The sequence below is a fragment of the Lynx rufus genome, unplaced genomic scaffold, assembly GCF_022079265.1.
Source record: "Lynx rufus isolate CCGP_SWC_20201006 ecotype Redwood Valley unplaced genomic scaffold, mLynRuf1.p SCAF_11, whole genome shotgun sequence".
Classification (NCBI taxonomy): Eukaryota; Metazoa; Chordata; class Mammalia; order Carnivora; family Felidae; genus Lynx; species Lynx rufus.
In genome coordinates, this window is record NW_025814825.1 from 6,755,340 (window position 1) to 6,778,057 (window position 22,718).

A 22,718-nucleotide genomic window follows, 5' to 3' on the forward strand; every position below is an offset into this window, starting at 1 on the left:
GGTCCGGTGCTTGCGGGAAAGCAGGCTGGTGCGGAGAAAGGGGAGTGGGGAGAGAAGTCATTGCAGACCCAGTTTTCACCTGAAGGGGGCAGTTGCTCATCAGTTCTGGCTGACGACTGGCAGCCAGGAGATAGAGGCCCAGAGTGGCCAAAGCTTATGATGTTTTATTTTATTTATTTCTATTTAAATACAATTAAGATAGAATGTTACATTAGTTGCAAGTATATAACACATTGATTCAACGGTTCTGTGTATCCCTCAGCGCTCACTAAGTGTAGTCACCATAAGATGGCGACTTTCTATGCGACTCTCCCAGTTTTAAGTACTGATAACGAATTCAAATTAAAAGCAAGCAACCGAGTCACAAGGATCAAGTTAAAAAACATGTGGGTTAAATCAGGCCCACGCTGTCAGTTTGCCACCCCCTGTATCAGATGATTTTCATGGTCCCTTCTGACTCTAAGGGCCAATGAACAAGGCCAATAGCTTCTTGCTGAAAGGTGGGAAGATGTTTATCTCCACTCATCATTGAAACCCATCATCTCTGTTTCCAGTAGAGAATATTCATTGGTACCAGGGCATGATGCCACCCTGTGCCTCCAGGTTCTCATGCACATAGAGGAGATGGAATTGCCATGCCACACTGCAGTGAGTGACAGGTGTAGATGCAGGGAGAGAAAAGCAGACCCAGGTTTAATTATGCAAATCTATGACTATGCTTTAATAAGGCACTGCAATAAAACTGTCATAACTGCCAAGTTTGGGAAATAGGCTGAGCAAAGTTTTCACTCCTGGCACTATATTTGGGAAGAAAAAAAAAAAGGAAGAAAAATGCAGAAGAGTTGGCTCATCTTTGAAAACCTTCAGCAACACATCAGGGATTCCTGAGCTTCTTGTCCCTGCCAGGCGGTGTGTGCAATGACGACTCTGGTACCGAAAGCCCGGCAGCCCCCACAGGACTCCTTGGGAAAGGAGAGAGTTCAAGTTTCAAGGTCGGTGTTCTCTAGCGAGATCTCAGAGACACTGAGCTTTCCAGCATCACCTGCCAACTCTTCCTCAAACTAGTCAGCCCCCTCTTTTGTCAAATAACCTTGTTGCTGCTCCTGTTCTCAGGGTGTGACAAAAGGGGACAGGGGCTTGGTCGTGGCAGGATTGGTAGTGGGAGTGGGTGTGTTCTTCCCCATCAGGTGGTAGGGGCTAGAATGCTACCATTATTCTAACCAACCAAATTATTTAAAAAAATTTTTTTTCAACGTTTATTTATTTTTGGGACAGAGAGAGACAGAGCATGAACGGGGGAGGGGCAGAGAGAGAGGGAGACACAGAATCAGAAACAGGCTCCAGGCTCTGAGCCATCAGCCCAGAGCCTGATGCGGGGCTCGAACTCACGGACCGCAAGATCGTGACCTGGCTGAAGTCGGACGCTTAACCGACTGCGCCACCCAGGCGCCCCTAAAAAAATTTTTTAAGTTTATTTATTTGAGAGAGACAGAGACAGAGACAGCATCAACAGGGGAGGGGCAGAGAGAGAGAAAAAAGAGAGAGAGAGAGAGAAAGAAAGAGAGAATCCAAAGCAGGCTAAGTGCTGTCACGGAGGCTCTATGGCTGAAACCAAGAGTCAGATGCTCAACCGACTGAGTCACCCAGGGACCCCATAAAAATATTTTAGTATTAAAAAAGCACCCCATCTTCATAACACAGGGCTAGGATTTTCATGGCCAGGGCTCTGTTGGGCATGAACACCAGAGGTTCCCTCTAAGGAGCTAAGGCAGAAGGGCCCACAGGAAAGGAATCCCCAGAGCAGATGTCTTGTACTTTATAGTACAGATGTCCCGTGGTCTTATGAGGTTAGCTCTTTGCCAATGAAAAAAAACTAAAAGGGCAACCCACTCTCCCATTTCATCAACAAATAACCAAATAGATTACGTGGAAGAAGAGGGAGGGAGAGTGGGAGGGAAGAAGAGAGAAACAGAGAGATTATGGATGAAAAGAGTCTTCTGAGTCTTATCAATCAATGAAATGTATGTGGCCTTTATTTGGACCCTGAGTTAAACTAGTATAAATTTACATGCCAGTTAGAGAATATTAGGGAATATTAAGGAATTATTATTACAGTTGTTTTGTGTGATAATGATTTTCTGTTTTTTTTGAGTTCATCTTTTAGAGATGCATGTTATAATGTTTACGGAGAAGATGACATAATGTCTGGCATATTTGAAAAAGTAATCTGAGAAAGAAAAGAGTACGGTGCGGACTAGATCCAGCTTGTACTCATTGGCAAGATCTGACCATTAAAGTTTTAGGAACTTTGTGAGCTAGTTGGTAAAGAGTCATTATTAAAGATTGAATCCTGGGGGCGCCTGGGTGGCTCTGCAGTAATTTTAGCTTCTTGGCTCATGATGATGGGTCTTTCTGGGGAATTATTTATGATTACAGAAGTAACTAGAGTATGGAAGTGAAAAGTGCCGGCAGTCAAAAAGTGGAAGTAGCCCATCAACTGATGAATTGATGCATAAAATGTTGTATATGCATGCAATGGAATATTACTTGGCCATAAAAAGTAGTGTGGTAACCATACATGCTGTATCATGGGTGAACCTTGAAATCATTTCACTAAGTGGAAGAAGCCAGTCATACAAGACCGTATTGTGCAATTCCATTCATGGAAATGAAATGCCCAGAACAGGTGAATCTATAGAGACAGAAAGTAGGTTAGTGGTTGCCTGGGGCTAGAGAATGGGGGTGTGGGAGGTAACAGCTAAGGGACTGTGAGGTTTCTTTTTGGGACGATGAAACATCCTAAAATTGCGTGGCTCTGGAATATACTACAGCCAGAGGCTTGTATATATTAAATGAGTGAATTGTATGTTATATGAATTATATCTTAGTAAATCTTTCAAAAAAAAAAAAAAACAAGTGCAGGCTGGCCGAGTTTAAATTCTGTTTCAATTTGCTTATCAGCTATGGGACCTGGTGCAAATACTCTTAACATTCCTGTGCTGACTTCCTCATCTGTAAAAAGAGGCTAAAGATGGTACCTGCCTCATGGGATTTTTATGAAGAATTAATTTAATCGCCACATAGACTGTCTCAAAATGCTTACAGTGTGCCCTACACATGGAAAGAAGGCAATAAATGTTAGCTACTGTCATATACATGTTAGCAGGGAAGAATTTTCTCTAATAAGGGAGGGAAGAGGGAAAGAACCTGCTGGTGTTTGTTTTTCTACCATTTAATCCGACCCTGGGCAAGCCAAAGTGTAACCAAACCGTTTCAGGTAATACTAGTTGCAGCGGGTTGAGCAGTGGTTGCCAAAAGATGCATCTACGTCCTACCCAACCCCCAGCCTTGAATGTGATCTTCTGTAGAAAACCAGATTTGCGTATGTGATTCAGTTAAGGATCTTGAGATGAGATCGGTTTGGAAAATCCTGTCGTCCTGGAAAGACAAAAGCAGAGGGACATTAGGCAAGCAGGGGAGAAGGCTCTGTGAAGATCAAGGCGAGGCCAGTTATACTACCTCGGACAAAGGGCGCCTGGAACCTCCAGAAGCTGGAAGAGACAAGGAAGGAGTCCCCGCTAGAGTCTTCCGAGGGAGTTTGGCCCTTCTGACACTGTGATTTAGGACTTCTGGTCTCCGCACAGCGATGGGATACATTTCTATTGTTCTATGCAACCAAGTTCACGGCAGACCTGAGAAATTCATGCACCAGAGAAAGGTTACACGTCTTAAAACTGCTTTTGTGACAGCACTCCACATAACATTTCCTCTGCCGATTTGTGTATCAAAGATCAATTTTCATTCAGCAAATCAAATTCTTCATCATAGACCCAATCTCCTCTTCTCACCTCCCCAAGGCTCGTTCAGGCCTTTCCTCTCCTGGCTTAGGAAACCTTTAACCAAGGCAAGGCCGAGCTCAAACGGCACTCTGCGTACTCTGCTCTTTACTGCGTGCTTCTCTAAAGTACTTTCTATTGGTGCCCCCTGTTTCCTGTGTGCTTATGTGCTATTTTTTAGTATTTTCTGGTTGTATTTGTGTATAGTGATGTCTCTACAACTAGTTAAGTTCTTGAGGATGCAGAATCTTGTAATTCTTTAGATTTTGCCAGCATACCTGGCATAGAGTTGGACACGTAGTAGGTGAATGAATGACACGACTCAAGGCAAGTTGGATGTTCTGAAACGACAGGAGAGTTTATCTTTCTACCTTCTTTCCTGATCACTGTTTCTCTCCTCCTCCATTTTCAGGGCTAGATGACTTTCTCAATGGAGGGTAAAAGATATGAGGGGTAAATGTTAGCTAGATTCTCAAAGACAGGCTCCTAGAACTAATAGCTGTTCCCTTTGCCAACCATTGCTTTGTGGCTAGCTCTGTTGACTCCTCCAATAAGCATGACAGAGGATAGTACATTGGGTTTCTTATCACCCAAGCATTCTTTCTTTGTAGATGGAGAAATAGCTTGATGAGAGAGACATGTTGGGCAGAACAGATCAATGGTATGAGACTGAGAATTTGCTCAGAACATCATCTTCTGTTACTACTAAGCATGTAGTACTTTGTACATTGTCAAAAAGATCACTGGACCTGGAATCAGGAATCTCCGACTCCAGTCCTGGGCCAGTCACTGCCATTTGTGACCTCGAGTGAATCAACCTCTCTTGACCTTGAGTGAGTCAACCTCTCTTGCATTTTGACTTCCCCACTGATAAAATATCAGAGGTGAGCTAGGTGATCTCTAAGGCCCTTTCATATTTGAATAACCCTATAATTTTGGATATATATTCTTTTATTCATCTGAATTCTGTATGTCTAGCATAGGCTGTATCAGTCAGGATCCAGTCAGAGAACGGAAGCCATGCTAGCTGTTTCAATAGAGGGAGTTTAATACAGGCGTTGGTGGGCCGAAGCAGTAAGCAGGGAACTCTAAGGTAATCCAGAGTTGATAACTGCAGGGCGTCCCTTCTACTTAGGTGGTAACTAAGGAAAGATGGTAGGGTTACCAGAACCTGGAAACACAGAGGAGGAGTCTCTCACGCTGAGACTCAGATTTATGAGGAGATACTGTCCCCTCTGATGGGGCATGATGGGGCCATTCTGGAAGTGCCAAAAGTAGGTGGAGGCCAAGACTAGCTGTTGCTGCTGGGGGATGAGGGGTCATTGGTGGGGTGACAGTGCTGGGAATACCAAGCCCCTCTCTCTTCCTGTCCTCCAGGCTCCCTCCTGGGTCTGTGTTAGCAGAACCTACTGTGGAGCCAGCTGCCAAATGGTTCATGCAGTTCTCAGCGTCCCAGCCTCAACATCGAAAGGCAGAGCGCAGAAAGACAGATTCGGGGCCAAGACAACAGCCTAATGACTGGCACGTTCATTTTATATTTATATTATGTATTTATTTTATAGTCATTTATAGGTGTTCGATGTATGTGTGCTCCCAAAATGGTGCTCCTGTAAAAGCAACTGCATAATCTGTTTTGGGGGAGAGAGTTTAGGGAGATTCACTTAGTCGACAGGAGTAAAAGAAGTGGTGGTCGAAGAGCAAACAGGCAAAAGTGGTGAACAGGCAAACAGGATGGTGGGCCGGTCTCCCACGTGGCTTGCTCAGCCATACGGAGCTCTTACCGGAATGGGATTTATGCAGTCTGAGGCTGGCTCCGTTGTGGACTTTTTAAGGTTTTCGGTTGTGCCGGTGCTTAACGGTAGCTTGAGAGATTCATAGCCAAAAGAAGCCCTTCTATGGCCTTGCTCTGGCCTTGAGGAAGGAAGGTCCAGCAGAGTTTGTGAAGCCAGACACCTGTGGGAGGCAGAACGCCAAAGACGTCTCTCGGATTTTTGTCTCTGGTTATGCAATCAACCACTAATGTAGATATTGCTGGGAAGGGACTTTGCAGATGTAATTAGGATCATGACAAGGAGACTATCGTGGATTATCCAGATGGCACGATCCAATCACATGTCCCCTTCAGAATAGAGAAACTCTTGTGGCTAGAGTCAGCCAGATGCAGCGGAAGACGAAGGCAGCTGGGGAGATGAGGCGGGAGGGGAGGCCAGAGAGATTCTCAGGGTGAGAAGGACTTGACCCGTGGTTGCTGACTTTGAGGATGGAGGTGGGGCGAGAGTCAAGGAATGGGGCAGCCTCTAGTGCCTGAGAATGACCCCCAGTCAATCGCCAGCAAGAAAACAGACTGCAGGGAACTGAATCCAGCCAGCGGCCTGAATGAACTTGGAAGAAGATTCATCCCCGGGACCTCAAGAAAGAATGCGACGTTTCTGACGCCTTGATTTCGGCATTATGGAAGCAGAGAACCAGCTGAGCCACCCTATGCTTTGGTTTCTGACCTCCAAAACCATGGAGTAACCAGGAGGTGTTTTTTTTTTAAGCCACTAAATTTGTCTTAATTTTTTGCAACATTAATAGAGAACAAACACAGCACTGGAACAGTGCTCCTGGGAGATCTGTTTTTGTTGTTGCTTCCTAGTGGCTTTCTCCAAATGCCCAGTCATTGTTTCTGGAGGCTGTCATGGGTGGCTGTCCTGAACTGTCTCAATTCCTATGTCGGTCCCATAGGGATAGTTGCGAGACCCTCCCTCCACGGCCCTGCCGATCAGTTCAGAGAGAACCTGACTGCCTCCTCCCTGTATTGTCAATATGATCAGTAGGCAGTGAGTCTGTCACAGCAAAGAGAAGTGGCGATCGGGATGGATAACTGATGGGTTGAGTCAGAGAATTTAAACTCTTTCTTTTTCCCTTTTGCTTAATCATGTTACGTTTCCATATCTCAGGGGAAGCATCACTTTTATTGGCCGTCAAGATGGAGAGGTTGCACGATCAAATTGCAGATGTAATTGTTAGGCTAAATTAAACTGTCAGGCGCTCAGACAAGGCTTCTCTGTTGATTGGAGCTCAGTTCACTCAACAAGCAGAATATGCCTTGTGATCTTGTCTGGATAACATGCACGGCCTGGATGGAGGAAGAATTAGCCTTTCACTATGTTTTCCTAAAACCTCCTTCTTAAAATTTTTTTTTTAACGTTTATTCATTTTGAGAGACAGAGCATGAGTGGGGAAGGGGCAGAGACAGAGGGAGACACCCAGCTGAAGCAGGCTGTAGGTTCTGAGCTGTCGGCACAGAGCCCAATGTGAGGCTCAAACTCATGGACCACGAGATCATGACCTGAGCTGAAGTCGAATACTTAACCAACTAAGCCACCCAGGCATCCCTCCTAAAACCTCTTTCGAGGAGAGGCTGGGTGTCAGGCTGTATCTATTTCTTTTGACTCATGGTTCACAGAGAAACTATTATTAGTGTTTCTGGGCTTGGACGGCCACTGTTTCATTAAGTGACTTCAGAGATCTGGACACTAAGGGGTTACATGAGCTGTCAGGAACTTCATACCACACAAAATGGAAAGCTCTTACTGTTTTCCCTCTTTCTTATTGCTAAATTCCATTACACATTGGTCACAACTCTCAGGGCAGATCATTTCAAGGTTTTATTGTGTTCCCCTAGTTGTTAGCCAACTGATCTTTGGCCCCAAACCTTCTTGTTCCTCACAAGTTACCGTTTGTCATTCCCGAGGAGCAGTTCTGTCACTGTCCAAGGGGTTTCTAAGTGCTGCTTCTTCATCTATGCTTACTTTTTTTGGTTGATTTTTTAAAATATTTATTTATTTTTGAGAGAGAGAGAGTGTGTGTGAGCAAGTGTGCAAACAGGGGAGGGGCAGAGGGAGAGAGATACAAAGGATCCAAAGTGGGCTCTGTACTGACAGCAGAAAGCCTTATGCGGGACTCGAACTGATAAACCATGAGATCACGACCTGAGCCGAAGTCGGACGCTTAACTGACTGAGTCATCCAGGTGTCCCTAGTTGATTTTTAAATGTACAGCAACTTTGATCACCTTTTCCTCCCAGAGACCAGATTTGAATTTATGGCACTGTGCCAAAGGAAATATTACTTCACCTTTTTGCCTAGTAATAAGAACTTCATATTTCTATTTAATTCTCAAAGTTTGCTTCATGTCTATATTTGCGTTGTATCACATGATTCTTTAATGGGTGACATTCCCAAAGGGCTTAAGGTAGGTTCAGGCCCCAGTTTCTAAGGAGCACTGCCTATTTGATCATCCTTCCATGGGCCCAGATATTTGTGTGCAAGCTGGGATCTCTCAGGTCAAGGGGCTTGTAGCTTGGGGCTTTAATACAGCAGCTGAACAGCTGAGAGAGTTGGTGGAGAATGACTTTTTGGAATGAACTGATATAAAAAAATATAAGACTATAATCTGGGGCACCTGGGTGGCTCAGTTGGTTGGGCGTCTGACTTTGGCTCAGGTTGTGGTCTCCCGGTTCATGGGTTTGGGCCCCGCATCAAGCTCTGTGCTGACAGCTGCTTCAGATTCCATGTCTCCCTCTCTCTCTGCCCTTCCCCTGCTTGTGCTCTGTTTCTCTCTCTCTCAAAAATAAATAAACATTCAAAAAATTAAAAAAAAACATACTTTTTTTCATCCTCTTGCTTCAGTAAGACGCATTGATGAACACTGTGTGCCAGGCATTGTGGTAGGCATTTAATATAGACATTATATCATTTAACTCATGCCGTTATCAAAAGTCATTTCAAGCATATATGTGTGTATAAACACACAGTTATATACACACATATATTTTTTACCATGTGCATTATGCATACATGTATATGTGTGTACATGTATATATATGTGTGTGTATATATATGTATATATATACACACATATGTATGTATATACATACACACATATATGTAAACCAGATGTTCTGGAGTTCTCTGGCATAATGGAAATACCCTTTCTTGTAGTAGAATGATTTAAGTGCTTAAATAACCCCCATTTCAAGTAGTGGGGTCTGTCGGTGCTCTCCCTGATACCTCTGAGGATTCTGGAGGCAGGGATTATATCTTCTGAGTCATCCCCAGTGTAACCTGCTTCTCTGTGATTGTCTCCTCCAATCAGTGCTCCTGGGTCCTGTGGTCACTATCCTGTCTGCTCTTTTGGACATTTGGACACTGCCCCCCACTCTTCTTTGCCTGTAGTTTCTAAATCAATACAATGCTGCTTATGTTATGAATAGTAGACTCTGTGTGTGTGTGTGTGTGTGTGTGTGTGTGTGTGTGTGTGTGTATGTTTGGGGATAATAGAAAACACTGCCTGGGGAAGATTAGGGAACAACTTAAAACTGAATGTCAGTCATCGCTGATTTTTAGTATCTCTTGGACATACTTTTGGTTGGGAATTTCTCACTGGTTGCCTTTGCCCTCAGTCCTGGGTGTCCTGTCATGTTACCAGCCTCTCTTTCTCCATCCTCTCCTTTACCCCCAGCTGCCAACCCCAAATCTAACATCCTGAACATTCTGTGTCAGTTCTTGTTTCCTGCTGGTCCACACAGAGCACACTGGACTGGTTTCTTCTTTGTATCACAGCTCGTATTCTAACCGTAGACAATAATGGCTTGTTCTGCCTTTGATTGCCTAATTTCAGACATTAAAATACGCATTTCTCTTGCTCTAGCTGTTTCTTCCCATTGGATTCCTTTCCCTGTAGGAACCAGCATGGAGATGCTGAAACTGGAGGAGGCAGGGCTCAGAAATGCACACCTGCCAAGTGGTTCTCCATGATAGAGTTTAGCCACAGCCGCAGGACTGCAAGGCAGAGGTTAAGGAGTTCTATAGACCCCCTTGGTTTTTGGTGGGGAGAGAACAATAGTGAAAAGTCTTTTTTCATGTCAAACAGCCATTATTCTGTTATTTTCTTATCACAGTCTCAGATATTCTGGCAGAGGTAGAGGAATATCTGCTCTTTAAGCATTCATGCTCATTTGTAACAGTCTTAGGTGGTAGATGGAACAAATTATAGTATCATAGCTTTGCAGAACAGTTAACTATCCTGGAATTAAGATAAAATAAAAAAAAACTTTAAAGAACAAAAGAGGAGAGACAACAGAACATAAAATGTCTTGCAATATTAATCATTTTAAAATTCTCCCTCTGTGTTCTCCTGGCACTTTCCTTGTTCCTCAGTGAGCGCTATATTTAACTTCATATATAGTTAATTATTTATAGTTTATAGATAAGAAGACCATTTCCTAGGACAATTAAGTGAGTTGACTAAAAGGAGGTGATACAATAAGGAAAAAACATTTTCTAAAGGGTGCAAAAGCTTTTCAGTTTTTATTCCTAATACCCTCCTATTTTATTTAAGGAAGACCACGGATGATTAGATTAAATTAGACAGGGGTTTACCAAGCATTTAATTCGGCCTTGATGATGAGCCAGGTGCTTGAGAATGTTTGTCAGAGGGATGAAATCTGTCATGGAATTCTCACGAGTGCCTTAGAAGGTAGTCTTTTTCCAGATGTGAAGAGCAAAGCTCAGAGAGGGAAGGTGACTTCCCCAAGATCCCACAGCTGGGGATAAGCAGAACCAGGATTCAAATGCAAATATTTGACTTCAAAGCCCTTAACTCCCAGATGTACTGGATGTACCGCCACCTTATCTTCCTCCTCAATCAGTTAATTAAGGAGGTGCATTCCTCACAGACATTTGTTAAGAGGATTTTGTTAAGTAGATAAGGCGATTGGAAAGACAGAGCCCAGTTAGCTGAATTCCTGGTAACCTATACCTGTCTGATCTAATCCAGGTGGGATTTTGGAAATGAACCTGCACGTACATGATCTGAAAGCTGAGTCATTTCTGTGGTCGCCAGTCTCCGAGACAGTCCTGATGATTCCCACCTCCTGGAGTTCACACTTTAGAGGCCCCTCACATGTGGTTCCAGGGCTGGTCTGTGTGGACGATAGCATGTGGCAGAAGTGATGGTATTTTGTAATGTAGCCTAGCAGACTAAGACATAGGTCCTTCTCAAGATGAGGTTATAAACAAAGACTGCCGCTTCTGTCCTCTGGCACTCTCTGTCAGGGCCCAAACTGGGGGGAGGGAGTGTCTCATGGGTGCCTCCTTCAATTCGAGCCTGCCACCCCACCTGCCTCACCCTGTCCCTGCTCTCTCTCCTTCCCCTCCCCCCCCCCCAGTCTCTCTGATCTCTGGGGTAGCTGGTTGCCATGTTGTGACCAGCCCTGTCAGCAGGATTGTGTGGCTAGGAACTGACACCTCTGGTCAGCAGCCATGGGGAGCTGAGGCCTGGGCAAAAGCTGTGTGAGTGAGCTTAGAAGTGGATTTTTCAGCTCCAGTTGGGCCTTGAGATGACCGTAGCTCCTGCTGGTAGTTGACCGCCATCTCAGGAGACTCCTCGAGCCAGAACCTCTCAGTTAAGCTGTTTCAGATTCCAGACAAAGATGTTCAGGGCCGGCTAACCTTTTCTAACTCGCCACCGGATCCGCTTTGGCACAGGAGAGGGCTGTGACACCTCACTCCTTACTTTTACCAGAGTCCTCTCTCCTTGAGGGGCTGTTGTGGTTTTATTTTATTTTATTTTATTTTATTTTATTTTATTTATATTTTTTATTTTTTTTAAATATGAAATTTATTGTCAAATTGGTTTCCATACAACACCCATTGCTCATCCCAAAAGGTGCCCTCCTCAATACCCATCACCCACCCTCCCCTCCCTCCCACCCCCCCATCAACCCTCAGTTTGTTCTCAGTTTTTAAGAGTGTCTTATGCTTTGGCTCTCTCCCTCTCTAACCTCTTTTTTTTTTTTTCTTCCCCTCCCCCATGAACTTCTGTTAAGTTTCTCAGGATCCACATAAGAGTGAAAACATATGGTATCTGTCTTTCTCTGTATGGCTTATTTCACTTAGCATCACACTCTCCAGTTCCATCCACGTTGCTACAAAAGGCCATATTTCATTCTTTCTCATTGCCACATAGTATTCCATTGTGTATATAAACCACAATTTCTTTATCCATTCATCAGTTGATGGACATTTAGGCTCTTTCCATCATTTGGCTATTGTTGAAAGTGCTGCTATTAACATTGGGGTACAAGTGCCCCTATGCATCAGCACTCCTGTATCCCTTGGATAAATTCCTAGCAGTGCTATTGCTGGGTCATAGGGTAGATCTGTTTTTAATTTTTGAGGAACCTCCACACTGTTTTCCAGAGTGGCTGCACCAGTTTGCATTCCCAGCAACAGTGCAAGAGGGTTCCTGTTTCTCCACATCCTCTCCAGCATCTATAGTCTCCTGATTTGTTCATTTTAGCCACTCTGACTCATGTGAGGTGATATCTGAGTGTGGTTTTGATTTGTATTTCCCTGATGAGGAGCGATGTTGAGCATCTTTTCATGTGCCTGTTGGCCATCTGGATGTCTTCTGAACTATTGGGACCTCATGAAGATAAAAAGCTTCTGCACAGCAAAGTAAACAATCAACAAAACTAACAGGCAACCAACGGAATGGGAAAAGACATTTGCAAATGACATATCGGACAAAGGGCTAGTATCCAAAATCTATAAAGAGCTCACCAAACTCCACACCTGGAAAACAAATAATCCAGTGAAGAAATGGGCAGAAAATATGTTGTGGTTTTAAATAATAATAGCTTTTCTCCTTTATCCTAATTTGATAGGAATTTGTTTGTGAATACCCCAAAAGTATAGAGACGAAGTACCTGTTACCTAAGTTTTACATTTGTTCTTTGAATGAAACTCATCAGCATCTGCATAATCCTTTCAGATGTGATGGTTAATTTTCTGGGTCAAGCTGACTGGGTCACAGGGTGCCCAGACAGCTGGTAAAACATTATTTGTGGGTCTGTCTGTGAGGGTGTCTCTAAAAAAGATTATTATCTTGGTAGACTGAACAACAAAGAAGACGCCCTCCCCAATGTAAGTGGGCATCGTCCAATCCCTTCAGGGCCTGAATGGAACTAGAAGGTGGAAAAAGGGAAAATTGGGCTGGATTTCCATCTTTGGACTTGGACCAGGACTTATGCCATTGGTTCCCCTGGTTATCAGGCCTTTGGGTTTGGACTGAAACTATACACTTGCTGTCCTGGGTCTCCAGCTTACAGATGGTGATCATGAGACTTTTCAACCTCCATAGTCATGTAAGCCAGTCCTTCAGAATCAGTTTCTTCCTATCCATCTGTCCCTCTTTATATCCTACTGGTTCTGTTTCTCCGGAGAACCCTGACCAATCCAGCAGATTTGTGAGGAGGTCAGTGGTGATATGTGTCACTCCGGTGTTTGATAAAATGTGATACCAGCACTGTTGCAGCAGCAGCTTAAGGAGAGCCTGGGACTGGCAGATGGGGACCCGGCTTCAATCCCGATTCTGTTCTCAATCCCGGTTATGCTCTCAACTAGCTCTGTGACTTTGATCAAGTCCTGCTACCTTTCTGCCTCACCTTTCATCTGTGAAAGGGAAATGAGATTATTATGAGAATGGACTGAGATAATAAATGGGGCGATGCACTGAAGGGTACAAAGGGTAATACAAATGCTGTGTAGTATTAATCAGGGTTCTGGTTGTTATGACTGTGTTAAGTAATTAATCACATGATAGATAGTTTTAAGTGGAAGTAAGGGACCGTCCCCCAAACACAAGTGGATTTGCTTTACCAAGTGGAAATGATTCATCATCATTGGGTTATTTCATGATGGATGTGCTCATTCATTCATTAATTCATTCATTTATTCAACAAATATTTACTGCTATGACTATTATGTTCTAGGTACTGTTTTAGGGACACCTAAATGAACACAACAGACAAAGACCCCTGCCCTCCTGGAGCCTTTCCTGATATGCCCCTCTTGTGAGGGCCAGGGCTGTGGCCCTCCTTGTCCATGTTGGCTGTGCTTAGAACCAAGAGAGAGTGGCTAACAGCCGCTATACGCAGTCTGAGGTGTGCTCTTTGAACCAAGCAGCCACTGTCCAAGAAGAGGGAGCAGGGTGTAAAACCAAGGGATTCAAGAACAAAGGAAAGACGAGGAGTGAGAGGTCTAAAGCTCCCTAAGGAGGACAAAATCTGGAGAAGTTCCTGAGCCAGAGTAAAAAGTGATAATAGCAGCCTTTGGGCGATCCTTAAGGAGAGAGGATCCTGGCAAAAGAAAGAAAGGAGGAGCGAGTGATCAAAATTCCTTGATGTGCAAGGTGGACCTGATGGTGAGTTGAGAGATAGGGCCAGCCAGTGCTGAATTGCTTCGCATCAGAGAATAAGAAGCAACTGGGGTTTTGGGCGCAGACCAACTGAACAGGAGTGGGAGGATCACCCGGGGATACGGATATGAGGCTGACTGGTGGGCTTGGGTCACAGTGTAGACAGCCTTTGACATGGGTGAGGATGTGGAATGTAATTTTTGGTGTAGTGGGGATTGTAGATGGTTTTAGAGTAGAAGAATGATATAGTCTGAGCAGATCCATCTGGCAGCAGGATATTGAACTGACTGGAGGGGGAAGGAGTGAAAGATTATATGGGGAGCAACAGGAGTTCAGAGAAACATAGGTTTCCTATCCTATAATGTGAAGCTGTTCTCATCCTGGCTGCACGTTGGACTCCCCTGGAAAATGTTTAAAAATTTACTGATTTTTAGGACCCACCCCAGACTCATTTAATCAGACTTTGTGAGCTCATTTCCTGCACATCAGTGTTTTTTTCTTTTTTAAATGCCTCTAAGTGATTTTGATATGTAGAAAGAGATGGGAACTAATGCTGTGGAAAAATTGAGCCAGATTCTCGTGTTATCGCCATATCTTTATACACATTTAAAAGGGAAAAAAACATCATCACTGCAGGCTTGAAAAGCTTTTAATCTTTAGCTTGATTGTAGTGGATTGTCAGAATGAAAGAAAAAGGTTGACAGAAGCATAAGGTGACATTTGATGATGGGCGTTCAGTTTATGGGGGTGGAGCCTGGAGCGTAGGGTTCAGTGGGAATGTTCTGCAGCGGAGTCTACCTGCTTGGTCCATTTTCCACGTTTAAACCCTTGTCCAAACTCACTAAGCTATGTGACCAGTTGTAAGGTGCTCACCACACTTTGCCTTAGTTTACTCTGGGGACATGGTAAACATTCAATTAATTTTAGTTCTTATTGTTAGTCGATCCTGAGGAATTTCACTGAAAGCCCAAAGATAAAGATGTTGTTTGGGTCACTTCTCATTAGTTTTCTAATTAGTTAGGTTCATGGTAGATAATGGTTGGCTAGGAAAGACCTAAATGGTCCAGAAGACAGTTCTAAACCTCATCCGTGGATTTTCCTGGAGGTCTCAGTTTTTATCAGAATCTTAGAGACCACCTCAGTACATCGAAGGGTGCCAATGAACAAAAGAGAAAATGTTCCCTAATATAATGAAAGAGCATCTTCAAATGGTGCCTAAAAGTCCCAGGCACATGGGATATAAACATTTCTTAGAGAGTTATAGATGACCATCAGAATGAATTATTGGGGCAAATTTTCAAAAGTGACTCCTGTTCTTTCATTTGAAGGCTTTCTGTTGGGTATTCTTCTTTTGTTCAGGCAATGCGAATACACATGGATCCTTCTGGAGGGTGGCAGTGAGAGTCCTGTGGTTTAGCACAACTTTTCTGGACCCCACTGGCTTCTAGCTGGGCTTTAGGTAAGCTGCTTATCCTAAGCACAAGATACTTTGATGAGAAAAGGGATCATGATCATTGGTACTCATTTCCTCTCAGTAAATGGTTTTTGCTGTTTTGAGCTGTTGAACTTGTGGCTCTGTGTCTTGTTACTGGCTCCACCTCTCTTGAAGTCTGATTTGGCTGGTTGGTTCATTTCTAGAATATGACTAAATTTGTTCCCTTCAACCTAGTGTTTAATGAAATAAGATAATTCTTTTCTGGTTCCCAAGAAAGAGATGCCAATCAGTGCAGGCTAGACCATTCTAGCCTTGAAGTAAAGTCATGGGACCACCTGGGAGCATGAAGTCGGGAATTGCCTCCCTGTGAGGGGCTGACTGTGGGCTGTGTATTTCCCACAATGCTCAGATGGGTATATGCAAATGCTCAGATGTGTGTTGCCTTGAAGAGCTTGTTTGGTCTGCCTATCTGACCTACTGCCTGTATATCAGATGCAGCAGATCTAGGACCAGGGACTTTTCTTGGGGCCCTGCTTCTGGGGCAGAGATAGTAATCTTTGGGGGATGAGTCGGTCATCAAAGAGGAAGTTCAGTCCAATTCCCTGTTCAGAGGCTTGCTTCCAGGTTAGGTCAGAATAGAAGAGGGCCAATTAGGAGATGTGATCTTCCAAGTAGAGCTTTTAGGCCAGGAAGCCCCAAATACTGGCACCCAGCCTGCCTCTTGCAGTCAGACCAGACCAGATTTATGACAGCTGAGATATATAGGATGTGATTGCACCTGTTTACACTGGGAACTTCGTTGCCTTAATTTACGGGTTTTCCTGTGTACTGAATCATGAAAGCTTTCTGCTTGCTTTTCAGTGAAAACATTGGACTTCCTTCCAAACGGAAGCACATAATGAGTAGACACATTCCTCTCTCCCCCAAACCCAGCTGAGCCACTTAAATTTGCGTCTCCTTTCTCTCTTTCCCCATCTATGACTCCGCTCCTCTCCTTTCTTTTTCTGTTTCCTAAAGTAGTCCACAAAGTTTAATTGCTCGGTGCCTTTCTTAAGTGTTTGAATTCTCTTGGGGGCACTTAGGTGTTTCCTAATGCAAGACAGAATCTGGATGAGATTCAAGCAAGTGGATGATGTGGTTTGGCAGAAAATAAGGGAAGCCTTTTACTCTTTGAAGATGCCAGGGTAGCATCACTGCTGGATCAGCATATTTGAATAATTCTGGGAGCACTGGGGCATAGGTAATGTCTTGCCTACGATGTGGGTAATATTGCAGAATCAGTGATAATTACTCAAGTGCTTTGAATTTCTAAAAAACCTTAAAAATCACTCTGTCAGGCATGTAGGAGAAAAAGGCTGAAGATTTATGGAAATTACAGTAGAAATAAGGGGATGATGGAATTTGAGACAATGATCCTCCTTGTTTTATTTAAGGTAGTGATTTTGTTACTATTATTGCCTCTACCACCACTAGTAGCTGAGAGTTGCTGGGTACTTCCCATGTTGTAGACACTGCTGAACTGCTTTATGTTTCTTCCCTCATTCTGCGTTCATTAGCTCACACCAGTCTTATGAGGTAGGTACTACTATTATTCTTAGTTTGCACTCGAGGAAGCAGAGGCTTAGAGAGATTACAGAATTTGCCTTAGGATCTCAAGTCATAACGTGCTGGAGCAGAGACTTCAATCCATGTATATTTGCTCAAAGCTCATATTCTTAACTGATGAGTTATGTAAAAATATAGTCACTGTAAATATGTATGTTGATTCAATATTGCAAAATTATATTGGTTAGATTAAATCATTTTCTTCAGCACTGTGAGCATGTACAGTGCGCATGTGTGCGTGGGTGTGTTTCCTGCACTGTGCTGGTGACATAATAAGTTATAGAGATGGACAGAGCTATTAACCTGAGCTTGGAAAGGCAAGATCCATCAGGGGGGTTAAGGACGTCTCTCCCCAGTATCCTGCAAATGGATTGTAAGCGTGGTGTCCCTGAGTCAGAAAAATCAAGTCCGAAGGGAAGAATGTTAGAGGGCTGAAGACGGTTGATTCATCGCTTGAATGAAAGTGTTTCTGGCATTTGTCCTTGATTGTAGCAAGATGTTTATTAGGTTGTGGTCCTGTAGTAAGAGACAAGACGGTTCTCCCTGCGTGGAAGCCAGAGCTCAGAGCAAGAATAAGTTCATCAAGGGGCCTGTGAACACTGCCAGCCTAACTAGAGCCAAAGGTTAATGACTGGTGGTGGTGATCCTATGAGTTTTTTCTTTTAAACTGCATTAATTATATTCTGTTTGCATTTTACATATATACCGTTTATTTTCACTTACTTTTAAAAAGTCCTTCTTTAAGAAAATTATTTTGAAAATGCCAATTTGTATCAGTTCTGTTGAGAAAAAAAAAGTTTAGGCCTAAGGGAAAAAATAAATCCCAGTTTGGGGGGCATTGAACCCTCGGGGACTGGAGTGGTCGTTTTGGGATAAAAACGAGGGTAATGTGAGGGGAAGGGAAATTTCAGGGGAAAGAGAGGCAGTTGCTGATGTAGTGGCTCCTCTGCCAGTGAATTTCCTCTACAGACTTCTCCTTTGTTCGGCCTTTGCAGGATTTTTGTCTGATTTCTTTCAGGTATGGATCTTTAACAGAATTAAAGTGCAGAAATTTTAAGGTTACCTGGATCACCTTGTCCAATAAAGGACAAAGAAAGCAAAGACAAATTAACTTGCTAGATAAATGGAATTTATAGAAAAACTTTAACGTGAATCTTGTAGATAACAAATTTTATTTCTGTAAAATAGTGATTTTAAACTTCGTTGTTTTTTTTCTGAGATTTGCTATCACAAGTAATTTGTTACCAAAAATAGATGAAAGAAGTTTGCCCAGACCTTATTAATATTTTAAAGTATAACTTTGAGTGGCATTATGGTTGTATCAGTCACGATAGGGTAGGCTTTGGGCAGTACCAAATAACCCCTGAAAGTCTTACTTGCTTCAAATAATGAAGTTTTATCTTTTTCTTACTGTATACCTCTTGTAGGTAATGTTGGGGACTCTGCTCTGGATTATTCTCACTCAGACATGAAAATTGATGGAACCATATCGTATGGAATGTTTCTAGTCACTACGGCAGGCAGGAGGAGGTGGGCAAATCACTCACCGGCTCTTGAAATTTGGAAGACACCTATCGTTTCTGTTCACATTTCATGGCCCAAAGTAAGATGTAGATACTGGCCTTACTAGAAGAAGGAGGGGAAGTGTGTTCCCACCATGTACTTAGAAGGAGGAGAATTAGAATATTAAGGAATAGCCTGATGACTACAATAGAGTCATCCTTTGGTGAATCTGTTACTGTGAATCTTCCATCATGCCTTCTGTGAGGGTCATAAGAGTCGAGAACTTTCAGGCAGGAATTGTTAGGTACAATACCTAACCCACAGGCCATCTGCTGTTGTATAGCCCATGGTGGTGTTTGCAGATGGACATCACTCTTCAAGTCCATCTTGGGGACTGAGGCTGTAAACTCTTGCTCCAAATGAAAAAGAAGCTCAGTTCCCCCCAGCTGTGGCAGTTCAGAAGATCCCTGATTTGTTAGTGGGAAAGAGGAGTGAGGACAGAAGGACCTTCTAACACAGAGCTCTGGGAGCCCTTCCACAACTGATGTAGGTTTCCAACAGCAGTAGTCTAAACCTGGCCTCTAAAGGTTCTTCCCGACCTCATCTGACCCGCCCAGCTAAAATCTGGTGCCTGAGTATCTTACCTTGCAATAAACTTTCGATCTCCATTCTTTTCTCATAGTGAACATTTATTTAGCACTTACTGTGTGCCAGTCAGTGTTCTAAGCATTTGATATATCTTACTCATTTAATCCTTTGTAACCGTCAGGGAGGTGGGTACTATTATTACCTCCCTTTTACAACCAAAACACTGAGAGGTTAAGGAAATTGCTAGTAAGTAGGGGAGCTGGGATTTAATTCCAGACAGTCTGGCTTCAGAACCCAGTGTATGGCCTCTTGGCTACCAGCACAGTATAATATTTGGAAAAAATAAGCTCTATTTGAATGTGGGTATGAACAATGAAATGCTCAATGATGCCAATAGCAGCTCACAGAGATTCTCAGGGACTAAAATCCTTACAATCTTGCACTCTCTATTTAAATCAATAGGACAAAACTAATGCCAATGTGCCAGTGGCCCAGCAGGCACCTTCATCTTTACAGCGCTAAGGCAGAACAAATTTATATGATTGATTGTTAATAGAGCCTCTGGCATGACCAGCCAATGATAGGTAGATAAACTGAAGAAATACTGGTGTTTTCAAGAAACACAGTTTTCTAAAGACCTAAACTCATGACTGTGCACGCAGGGGTTGTAGAATTACTGTATGAAATCATTATCGCAAAAATAAGCATAAAACTTCCTTAAAGCAAAGGGGGGCTGTCTAAGAATCGGTGCTGAAGTCCTTATCCGATAGTGTGCTGGCAAATGTTTAACAATTGATTCTCTGAAAAACAAAACAAGACCAAACAACCCCCCCCCCCCCCGCCGAAACCCAGCCTATTTGTAGTGGTTACCGATTTCTGTGGTGTAAATATACTCACTGTTTCAATTTCCAGCTACTGATGTGATATCACTGAATACACAGTTGGAAAGAGTTGCTAATAATCGGTTCCCACAGGCCAACAGAGGCTGGCTTTAGCACACTAATGATGTCACATGCGAGAAAGAAGACACCGCATAGTTCAAATTTATAAAAATATCTGCTAGATCTCAAACAGTTTAAGTCAAATGAATATACCACCATATCAGAGTTTGAAGTGAGAAATGTTTTAGGTTTTTTTTTTTTTAATTTTTAAAGTTTATGTATTTATTTTGAGAGTGACAGAGCAGCATGAGCAGTGGAGGGGCAGAGAGAGAGAAAGAGAGAGAGAGGGAGAGAGAGACTCCTCTGCACTGTCAGTGCAGATGTGGGGCTTGAACTCGCAAAATCGTGAGATTATGACCTGAGTTGAAACTGAGAATCTGACGCTTAACTGACTGAGCCACCCGGGCGCCCCTAGTTGTTTTTGTTTTTAATACCAGTGAAATACACTCTTTGCAGACACATCCCACTAGTGCCTTTTGTGCTGCTCTTTGGGGTTGTTCTCTAGAAAATACTAAAACTGCCAGGAAGCTGCCACTTCAAGAATTTCAGCTCTGAAAAGAGGAAAAGACTGGAATGTCAGACCGCGGGAGACAGAAGCGCCGAGTGCCTCCTGTGGCTGTGCCGGTGAGTAGCTGTGATCTGGGGTATGTCATTCATCTTGAAGTGACGAAACCCTTAGATCCTTATGGTGCTGACGGTTTATGGTTTTTTTTTTTTTTTTTTTTTTTTATGAAGTTTATTGACAAATTGGTTTCCATACAACACCCAGTGCTCATCCCAAAAGGTGCCCTCCTCACTACCCATCACCCACCCGCCCCTCCCTCCCACCCCCCATCAACCCTCAGTTTGTTCTCAGTTTTTAACAGTCTCTTATGCTTTGGCTCTCTCCCACTCTAACGTCTTTTTTTTTTTCTCCCTTCCCCTCCCCCATGGGTTCCTGTTGAGTTTCTCAGGATCCACATAAGAGTGAAACCATATGGTATCTGTCTTTCTCTGTATGGCTTATTTCACTTAGCATCACACTCTCCAGTTCCATCCACGTTGCTACAAAAGGCCATATTTCATTTTTTCTCATTGCCACGTAGTATTCCATTGTGTATATAAACCACAATTTCTTTATCCATTCATCAGTTGATGGACATTTAGGCTCTTTCCATAATTTGGCTATTGTTGAGAGTGCTGCTATGAACATTGGGGTACAAGTGCCCCTATGCATCAGTACTCCTGTATCCCTTGGGTAGATTCCTAGCAGTGCTATTGCTGGGTCATAGGGTAGGTCTATTTTTAATTTTCTGAGGAACCTCCACACTGTTTTCCAGAGCGGCTGCACCAATTTGCATTCCCACCAACAGTGCAAGAGGGTTCCCGTTTCTCCACATCCTCTCCAGCATCTATAGTCTCCTGATTTGTTCATTTTGGCCACTCTGACTGGCGTGAGGTGATACCTGAGTGTGGTTTTGATTTGTATTTCCCTGATAAGGAGCGACGCTGAACATCTTTTCATGTGCCTGTTGGCCATCTGGATGTCTTCTTTAGAGAAGTGTCTATTCATGTTTTCTGCCCATTTCTTCACTGGGTTATTTGTTTTTCGGGTGTGGAGTTTGGTGAGCTCTTTATAGATTTTAGATACTAGCCCTTTGTCCGATATGTCATTTGCAAATATCTTTTCCCATTCCGTTGGTTGTCTTTTAGTTTTGTTGGTTGTTTCCTTTGCTGTGCAGAAGCTTTTTATCTTCATAAGGTCCCAGTAATTCACTTTTGCTTTTAATTCCCTTGCCTTTGGGGATGTGTCGAGTAAGAGATTGCTACGGCTGAGGTCAGAGAGGTCTTTTCCTGCTTTCTCCTCTAAGGTTCTGATGGTTTCCTGTCTCACATTTAGGTCCTTTATCCATTTTGAGTTTATTTTTGTAAATGGTGTGAGAAAGTGGTCTAGTTTCAACCTTCTGCATGTTGCTGTCCAGTTCTCCCAGCACCATTTGTTAAAGAGGCTGTCTTTTTTCCATTGGATGTTCTTTCCTGCTTTGTCAAAGATGAGTTGGCCATATGTTTGTGGGTCTAGTTCTGGGGTTTCTATTCTATTCCATTGGTCTGTGTGTCTGTTTTTGTGCCAATACCATGCTGTCTTGATGATGACAGCTTTGTAGTAGAGGCTGAAGTCTGGGATTGTGATGCCTCCTGCTTTGGTCTTCTTCTTCAAAATTCCTTTGGCTATTCGGGGCCTTTTGTGGTTCCATATGAATTTTAGGATTGCTTGTTCTAGTTTCGAGAAGAATGCTGGTGCAATTTTGATTGGGATTGCATTGAATGTGTAGATAGCTTTGGGTAGTATTGACATTTTGACAATATTTATTTTTCCAATCCATGAGCAGGGAATGTCTTTCCATTTCTTTAAATCTTCTTCAATTACCTTCATAAGCTTTCTATAGTTTTCAGCATACAGATCCTTTACATCTTTGGTTAGATTTATTCCTAGGTATTTTATGCTTTTTGGTGCAATTGTGAATGGGATCAGTTTCTTTATTTGTCTTTCTGTTGCTTCATTGTTAGTGTATAAGAATGCAA